At 40.3% G+C, this 9767-nt stretch overlaps 1 long non-coding RNA gene across 1 annotated transcript; it reads left to right on the forward strand.

Moving 5' to 3' along the window:
* The first annotated feature begins 261 nt into the window (after positions 1-261).
* On the forward strand, positions 262-3316 carry LOC142633315 (uncharacterized). Its single transcript, XR_012843871.1, has 2 exons — positions 262-973; positions 3011-3316. It is a non-coding gene; the product is annotated as an uncharacterized LOC142633315 (long non-coding RNA).
* Positions 3317-9767: the final 6451 nt, after the last annotated feature.

The raw sequence follows: 9767 nt of genomic DNA on the forward strand, positions 1-9767 counted from the left end.
TTGTTCTTGAGCAAGTCACCTAACGACCTTGAGCGACATCTTGTCTAGATGATCATCACAACTGACAATTTTGGCATCATCAAAGTGTATAATTAAGGGTCCGTTTGGATAGAGTTTATTTTGCTGAAAACTGAAAATTGAAAACACTGTAACAAATAATTAAAAAATGCAGATGATAACTTTTTACTATAGCTCGGCTTTTTTTTATTTAAGGGTTGCGTTTTTTACTTTTTTTTTTTTTTTTTTGTGCCTTCTCTCTTCACCCACCGAAGCTCAGCAAGCAAGACCCAGCATTAGGAGCAAGTTGCTGGTAGAGATTGCTTTTGGTGAGGGATAAGAATGGTGATGAGGGGTCAGATTCGAAAGAAGGACAACGATACGAATCGATTAGGGAGGTGAGGAGTGGATCGGAGTTGCGCAAATGGTTCAGGGTAAGATCGATTTCGCCATCGAGTGTTAATAGGTTTACAGATATAATGGGTAAAAGGGTATTAGGGGCCTCAGATGGGGTTGGGTCGCTAGGTTTGGTAATGGAAGAGTCTTCTGAATTAGGGACCTATGGTTGTGGCTCTAGCTTTGGCTCTGGCTGTTGAGATTTGTTGTTTTTGGAGGATAGTTTTCTGATTTTCCAAGGTGGAATGGGGATTTTGGAGGAGGAAGATGGGTTTTCAGGTTGAGGAGTGGGTTCTTTAGGAGGAAGCTTTGGGTTTGACTGAGAATGGATTGCACTTCGCCGCCTCCGTTGCCGGTCAAGTTAATAGTGGTATAGCCCATTCCGGTGACTTCTGCGATACCTGAGGAGTACCAGAATAGGGTCTTTCCAACAACCCTAGATTGGATCATGGCGTACCGGTTGGCTATTGGCGAGTACAATTGGTAGCTCAGCCACTACCACTGCCTCAGCCATAAACACAGTCACAACAAATCAACAAAAGACTAGTGGCGGCAACGATTTGCATTCACCAGATTCAAGGTACCCATTTTTTGATTTGATTCAGTTTTATTGTGAATAGTTTAATGGGATTGTTGGAATTATCAAATTCTGAATCGGGTTTTTTTTTTTTGTGTGTTTGGTTGAATTCGGCTATGAAAGTACTCTTACAAATCCATTGTCTCGCACAAAACCTTTATATCAATCTAACTTTTGTTTTGTGTGTTTGCTAAAATTTCATTAAACAAAAAAAGTAACAGTATACAGGAAGTATATTAGAGAGAAAATGGAAAAGAAAACAAGAAAAAAGGTAGACATTAAACAAGAAACATGCTATCTAAAAAAGACAGCAGATCAGAACCACAGTCAAGAAATGAGAGAGCCTAGTTCCATGTGAATAGGGTGCTCAAAAATTGCGATGAACTCCGTTTTAATAGTCAATCCTAATAAAAGAATGCATTTAGGTACATAATGTAAACTCATTTTTATGTGATGAGTTGAAGCAATTGTCTCACAAGCTACCAGCTTTACACAACAATACGTCATATCTTTGCTAATACTTTTTTTTTCCCTGATAAGCAACTTACTTTATTGATATGAATTTATTAAAGAAACCCAAGCGCACAGGGGGTGGGTATATTAGGGGTACACAAAAATTAACCTCTCAAGTTACAATGAGCATAAATAAAAAAGGACAACCGGAAAATGATTGCAGAGCTAATGTAGAAACCATATTACATTAATGGTCTACTGGAAAAAATAGTATGAGCATCAAAATCAACAGTGCATTAACCAATTGTTCTGAGGTGGGGAAAACAATAAGAAGGAAATTTGAATAAAAAAAAGTATATGGTTGCTCTCAAGATTAAATTCATGCCCTTATTTTTGTCAAAAATGGATGGTTTTCAATTTCATTTGTCAACTGACATGGTGCAGAACAAGTAAGAAGAATTATAGGGTTGGTCTGCAAAGTTGAATTTGGAAATGAGGTCAAATATTGAGGAAGTGAATAAATCTATGTAAGGTTATGGTTTAGACTTCTTCATTGTTCGGTGGCTATAGATAATTGGTCATTTATGTTAAGTTATTTGAGATATTATGGTGCTGAAGACAGTGATTCAGTTGCTAGGGTATTTGCAAGTGAGATTCATTTTGTTGGCATAGATGTTCTAAAATCTGTATGCTGCTCCCTTGTGTGTGTTGTGGACAATTTGGCATGAGAGGAGTAGCATAACATTTGATGGTGTTAAATGTGCAAACCATCAACTTAAGGCCTAACCTCCTAAATGCCCAAACCATGTCTTAAAATTATCCATGCTGAGATGTTTGTATGACTAGTTACCTACTCTAGGCAGAATTCCGTCGCGTTCTTTTTTGTAATTCTTTGATTGTTTAAATTTGAGATTGTAGTTTAATAGGAGTGGTATGGTACATACCTGGGTTAGGCTTATTGATTTGATGTGTATCTAGATCAGAATTTACTCTGCCCTTATTGAAAAGTATAACAACACATGTTCATTGAAATAATTTTTTTTAAATTATTTTTATGTGTTGCTTATATTTTAAATGTATACTTGAGAGGATTGAATACTTAAAGAGAGTGAGTCCTTAGGATCAAATGAGTAGATAAATATAAAGTGGAGAGAACCGTTGGCCATTGATTTCCTCATTAATTTGATTGATTGTAGCTGTATGTTGGATTGTTCTTTTAAAATATATAATTCTTCTCTACCTCCATTGTGACACGGGATTGTTAGATAGAGATTATTAAAGTTCCCTATTACAAAGTAAAATGCCATAGTAAAAATGCCATAAAACTAGTTTGTCATATGAACCAACTAAATTCTGTTCTGTCGTGTCCTCGTTTTCTGTATGACTGTTACATATTTGAAGCATGTTTGATGGCTGACATGGACTTGGTTTTACAAGGATAAAAAAGTAGAGGGGAACAACTATGTGTAAGATCATCATTCTTGCTTATCCATTAAATTGTGAAGTCAAATCCTTTAACCTTTCCTTTTCTTTTTGCAACAAGTTTCTTGTATTTAATTCATTTTCTTTTTTACCTGTTTCTTACAGTGGAAGCATCAATTAGCTGCATCCTTTGGAACTTGCATTGAAGTTAAGGTGTCTGATGAGAAGTTAGCTCTATTGCTATCAAAACTCTGAAATCTTTCATTAAAAGTTGTACCACGTGATTTTTATTTTGTGAGGAACATTTCTTAAATATGAATGTTAGCATCCATAGGCATTGGAAATTAGAATATATTTTTCCATATGGTGTATATGTGTATCTAAAACACTTTGCCAGCAATTTAATACTTCTGATTCTTGGGGTCTTTAAAACAAATTCAGAGTAGATACTGTTTTGTAATTTTTTTTTAATCTGCAAGTTCAACGTCATTTACTATTGTAATCTTAAAATTCATTGAGTTAAAGGTAGATACTATTGTAATCAGGGTATATACAAATGCATAAATTAAGTTTGTAAGCCATCAGTTCTGCGTACCAAAATCACCATTGTAAGGACACAATTCAAATTCCCAAACTATGACTGGAGGGAGATGGGCTTGAAAGGCCTTTCTTTACAATAAATTTGTAGAGGATGGGTTTGTAATCTAGATTTCAAGGATGGTTTAGACAATAAGGGAAAGAACGGGCTTTGGGCCCAATGGGACAAATTAAAGAGTTGTTTGCAAGAGTAAGACTTAGAATTCCTCCTCGGACGAAATCCGAGGATAGTTTATAATAGTATTTCCTTAAGTTTGGATACAAATATTGATTATCATATACTATTGGCTCTTTTTCTTCCTGAAAAAGCCTCCCTCTTCTTCGTAGGACTTCTCCTTCATTTATACTTCTTTTTCTCCTCTTCATCGTCCTCCATCTCATGGTTGTAATTCTGGTTTTGGATACTTGTCCCATCAATCCTTCCCTAAAACCCGCTGGGGTCAAGGACCAAGTTCCAAACTTCATGCTCACGTCCCATCCTTCCATCCATGCAGTCAATATATCAATTTACATAGCTTTTAATGTATGGGCGGTGGTAGCAGCTTTACCTTAGATATTCCCCCGCCCTTTCTATTGTCCTCCACGTGTACCGTGTATTCCCGTAGCCGTAGGATTCTTTACAACATATCCCGGGGATACTAAACTTCTCGTCCAATGTCCTCGGATTAACAATCCGAGGACAAATATACTCCTCGGACATAATTGGTCATTCGTTTATCATATCTTTATTTGACATTTCTTTATGAGATCCCTTCAGATACTCCAAGATCATTTTGATGTCTTCGGTTTAGGGTTTGTAGCCCAAAAGACCTCGTTGGGCCATCCTTGGTAAATTACTGGGCCCAATGCCCCTACAATAGCCCCTCGAGATTCTTTATTTCTTCACCTCGGGAGGAAAATAGGATCTCGACTTTAAAATACTTTCTTATTCTGCAGAACCTTGGCAATATTGCTGACGGGGAAATAACTTTTGAACTACCCGTCGCATGTTCCCAATATTTCGGTATGCGAAACGCCCCTGAATTAATTACTGGCGCTTTTATGTCCCCCATGTTTCAAAGATGTGACACATATCCAACGGTTGAGAGCGGTTCCTGTGTTGAGGCGGGAATTCGCCCGCTTCATAACACCTTTTGATATATAAGTACTAATATTCTTCAAAATTCTTCACACTACAGTAACCTCATAACGTACCTGCCATATTTTCCATCTTCCCATACTTTCTCTTTCTATCAAGTACCCTGTCCGAGGTGACCGTTCTTTCTTCTTTTTTTAAAAGTAAGTTCTTCAATACTCTTTTCCCTCCTTATCAGCTTTTTATTTCTTTTGTTTCTTTTCCTTCCCATCTTTTCTTTTTCTCTGCATCTTTCATCCTCGGCGTAGTTCTTTGTTAGTTTTCTTCACACCCCTTTTTTTCAAAGATGGGTAGATTTGCGCCCCTGGTAGATTCAAACGAAAAAATAGAGCAGTTTAAGGTTAAGTACAAAATCCCCTCGGATGTATCTATTAGGTACTGTAACAAGGAAGAATATTATACAAAAAGAGAAATGGGGGAAGTTGTAATCCCGATGATTGCGTTCATCGAAGGGGGAATGAAAATCCCCATGGGAGCCGTGACTAGGGATTATCTTAGGGCTTTTAGATTAGCTCCCACCCAGTGCGCCCCAAATGTCTTTAGGATCCTAGGTTCCATAGATGCCTTAAATGAGAAGATGAACCTAGGGCTCACTCACCACGATGTGAACTGGGTTTATAACCTCCATTACCTAAGCAAAAAAGACGAATATTACCTAAAATCTAGATACCCAGAAGTTAGGCTAATTCAATGTCTGCCTGAATCAAATAAGGGCCTAAAAAACGACTTCCTGATCGTATCAGGAAATTGGCACGACGGCCTCCCCTGTCCGACAAGGGAAGGGACTCCAGGTGAAGTTTTTTTTACATATTATTATCTTTTGTCTTTTTACTTATTCTTACCCTCTTCTACTTGGATAACTCTACAGATCCACACGCAGCGGATCGTCATCCTAATCTTGTTGATTTCAGACGGTTGGACAGGATCCTACAAGTTGAGGTTTTCGTGCATGTTGACGGCCAACTCTGAGCGGCTCATCTGATCCTCGGCTACACTCCGATATCCAAAGCCTTTCAGGCTCCGAAGTGCGTGATCAAAGCCCACGATCCTCGCCTTCCTCGGATTAGCGTTGCCGTTGAAGGTTTCTTGCTACCGGAGGGGACTACTATTCCTCAAGGCACTTTGGTCACCCAACCAATCCAACCACCACAATTCGTTCCAGTTGGGATTCCCATAGTCCCTTTCCCCACACAATCAATCCCTGGTGAAGCTGCGTCATCCCACCCTACCGTAAAGGAAGAAGAAGAAGAAATAGTTGAGGTCTCTGATTCCGAGGACGAGTTTGAGGTTTTTAATCAACCCCACTCTCCTAAAGATTCAACTCCCATCCTCGGCACCTCTACACAAATCTCGAAAGCTACTACTCAACAGACTGATAATATGGGCATTCAACACAAGATTAAGCCCAGCCTAAAAGATGTTCTTGAGGGCGCTGATAAAGGCCTTAGAGCCTAAGAACCTCCTAAAGAGGTGCGCCCTCGGACCCAAGAAAAGGGTGCTGACAAAACCCCTGAAACTAGGCTTCCTCCTCCTCCCCCATCCTCCCAAACTTAACGCACCAACGTAGCTGACCTTAAAAGAAAAAGGGATCAGCCGAAAGGGAAGGAAGTGGTGGAGGCAGGAAAGGGCTCTCTTTCCAAGGAGCCCAAGGTAGAAAAGGGTGGAAAGCAGGCTCGCACCGTGCAGACTAGGTCGGAAAGAAGAACCGAACAGCAGGTGGTCGTGCGCGCCCCTATATGGCTCCTTGACATGTCCATGGACGACGAGGCTATCACTGTGGACGCGTCCATCAGAAACTCTGATGAAGGGACAGCTGCATGCGTCGCAGATGCATTGGAGCAGGCGCTGTTACTCCCCGAGGACATGGGTGAGCTTAGAAAGAAAAGGGACCACAACGTTTTTATGACTTTGAAGAAGGAGCTTGCAATGGTGAGTTTTTTCCTCTAAAACCTGGGCTATTATTTTTATTATATATATATATATATATTTTATACATATATGTCTAAGTTTTATATGTTTCGTTCGCAGGCCGTTCAATCTGCCCATAGGGCAGAAGAGATTGCCATCAGCTCCTATAAATCTCTGAGGGCCGAGGAATCCAGGCGTGAAACTGCCCAAAAGATTTCGGACCTTCATAAGAAGAAACTGCAGGAGGTCTCAACAAAGTTGGCTAAGGCAGAGAGTGATAAGGCAGGCTTAGAGGCTGATCTGAAAACAACGACTAAACAGGCCGAGGATCAGCGCCAAATGCTCCGTCAAGCTGACGATAACCTCTCAGCAGCACGAAGGCTCATTGAGGATCTCAAGAAAGATCTGAACGAGTCTGAGAGGGTCAAAGAGAAGGCCATCAAGGGCAAAGAGGAAGCCTTTGAGGAGAAGAAAAAGGCTGAGAAAGCAAAAGAAGAGGCCGAGATCTCAAGGGACCAAGCTGAACAAGACGGTTATGATATAGGTGTGAAGGAGATCACCGAAACTTTCAAAGCTCAGGTTCCCGAGGTATGTAGGCATTACTGCCTCCAAGTGTGGAATGAGGCACTTTCCCAAGCTGGGGTTGATGCCTCTTCCACTCTTTGGAAAGCAAGAAGTGTCTACTATCCTCCTCGCAATTCGAGCTTCTACCATTCCCGAAGCGGCCGTATCATCCGAGGATAAAAGAGGCGATTTGGTGAAGACTTAACTCTTCCTGAAGATACCCTCAAGCAAGTTGATCCAGTACAAGAAAAGGCACTAGAAGACATACAGCCTTCAAGCGACCTTCAGGAATCTTCAAAGGATGAGCTGGGCGATCAAGCTAATCCAATAACTTTGAAGGATGATCCCAAAGGCAAAGGAATTGCCGATGAGTCTCTGGTGCAGCCTCCACCTCCTCAAGACCCTAAAGGCCCTCTGAAGATTAAGCTTAAACCGTGACTACTTCTCCGTAGTTTTTTTTTTTTTTTTTTTTGTTTAAGTGTAATTTCGCAAGTACTATTTGAATCTAGTATATTTGAATCTAATATAAGTGCAAATGTTACTTTCCTTATTAGATGGCTTCTCCCCTTTTTCTTTTGTTTTAACTATATCACTCCAAAAGTACTATCTTTTTGCTCTAACTTAAATTAAAGCCATAACCTGGATCGAAATTGATACTCTAGGCAGGCTTAACATGCCAAGAACTACATTAAGTGATGCTCATGGATTTCTTATCCGTTTATCATTATGTCAGAGAGACTTTAAGTAATTAATTCTTCATTTTGGACTTCTATTGACCTAGGCATGCAAAGCCTTGATACTTTAACAAAAAGAAAAGAAATGTTAATTTTCCCAAAGTAAATGATCCGAGGACCAGAAAATAACTGATTTAACACTTTGGTAAAGAATATCAATTTAGACCTGTATGTGGTCCGAGGATCCAGGCATATCAAGCTTCGGTTTGATATTTAAATGAAACAAGCTCGAAATGTTAATTTTCCCAAAGTAGATGATCCGAGGACAGGACATAAGCGAGGTTCTCGTTTTAACACTTGGTAAAAAACATCAATTTAGACGAGGTATGTGGTCCGAGGATCCAGCATACCAAGCTTCCGCTTTGATATTTAAATGAAACAACTGAAATGTTAATTTTTCCAAAGTAGATGATCCGAGGACCAGACATAACTGAGGTTCTGTTTAACACTTGATAAAAAACATCAATTTAGACGAGGTATGTGGTCCGAGGATCCAGGCATACCAAGCTTCAGTTTGATATTTAAATGAAACAACTGAAATGTTAATTTTTCCAAAGTAGATGATCCGAGGACCAAACATAACTTAGGTTCTGTTTAACACTTGGTAAAAAATATCAATTTAGACGAGGTATGTGGTCCGAGGATCCAGGCATACCAAGCTTCAGTTTGATATTTAAATGAACGAAGACAATGAATACAATGTAGTTTTAACAAAAAACGGCCGAAGTGCCTTTTATTTAATAATAATACCTTCGTAGATTATTTACATTCCAGGGACGTTGTACAACACGTTCGTCCAAATCTTCAAGATTGTAAGCCCCTATTCATGCGACCGAAGTAATACGATACGGTCCTTCCCAGTTGGGCCCCAATTTTCCCCAAGCTGGGTTCTTTGTTGTGCCCAAAACTTTCCTTAATACCAAGTCGCCAAGTCCAAGAGGTCGAAGCTTTACATGAGAATCATACCCCTTTTTTAGCTTATGTTGATAATAAGCTAGTTGAACCATGGCGTTCTCCCGTCGTTCCTCAATTAAGTCCAAATTTCTCCTCAATAGATCATCATTGCTATCTGGAACGAAAAAGCTTTTCTTCAGGGTTGGGAACCCAGTCTCTAAGGGTATACTGCCTCGGCTCCATAAGTCATGGAGAACAGTGTTTCACTTGTGGATCTTCGTGGCGTAGTTCGATACGTCCATAAGACATGTGGCAGTTCTTCTACCCACCTCCCCTTAGCGTCCCCCAACCTCTTTTTGAGTCCACTCACTATTACCTTGTTGACAGCCTCGGCTTGCCCATTTCCTTGCGGATAAGCCGGAGTGGAATATCTATTCGTGATGCCCAGATCACAGCAGTATTTTCGAAAGGCTTTGCTATCAAATTGTAAACCATTATCTGAAATGAGAGTATGAGGGATGCCGAACCTGGTAAAGATATTTTTCCATACAAACTTTTTTGCTTCCATGTCTCTAATATTTGATAATGGTTCGGCTTCAACCCATTTGGTGAAGTAATCTGTTCCGACGAGGAGCCATCTCCTGTTTCCTATTGCTTTGGGGAAGGGTCCAACAATGTCTAAGCCCCATTGAGCAAAAGGCCAAGGGCTAGATAGAGGATTAAGGACTCCTCCTGGTTGATGTATATTTGGAGCGAATCTTTGACATTGGTCGCACTTCTTCGCATAATCCTGCGCCTCCCTCTGCATATTTGGCCACCAATAGCCCTGACTAAGGGCTCTGTGAGCTAAAGACCTTCCCCCTGTGTGACTTCCGCAAATCTCTTCGTATAACTCTTCCAAAAGTAGCTCCGTTGCCTCGGGGTGCATACATAACAAATATGGTCCCGAAAAGGAGCGTTTCGTACAATTTCGGTCCTCGGATAACCGAAACGAGTGGCCTTTCTCGCGAACTTTGTCCGCTCTCGGCCTTTTCTCCAGGCAGATGTCATTTATGAGAAATGTTATTATCCATCCATCCAACTAGGCCTC

This window comes from Castanea sativa, chromosome 5 (assembly GCF_040712315.1).
Source record: "Castanea sativa cultivar Marrone di Chiusa Pesio chromosome 5, ASM4071231v1".
Lineage (NCBI taxonomy): Eukaryota > Viridiplantae > Streptophyta > Magnoliopsida > Fagales > Fagaceae > Castanea > Castanea sativa.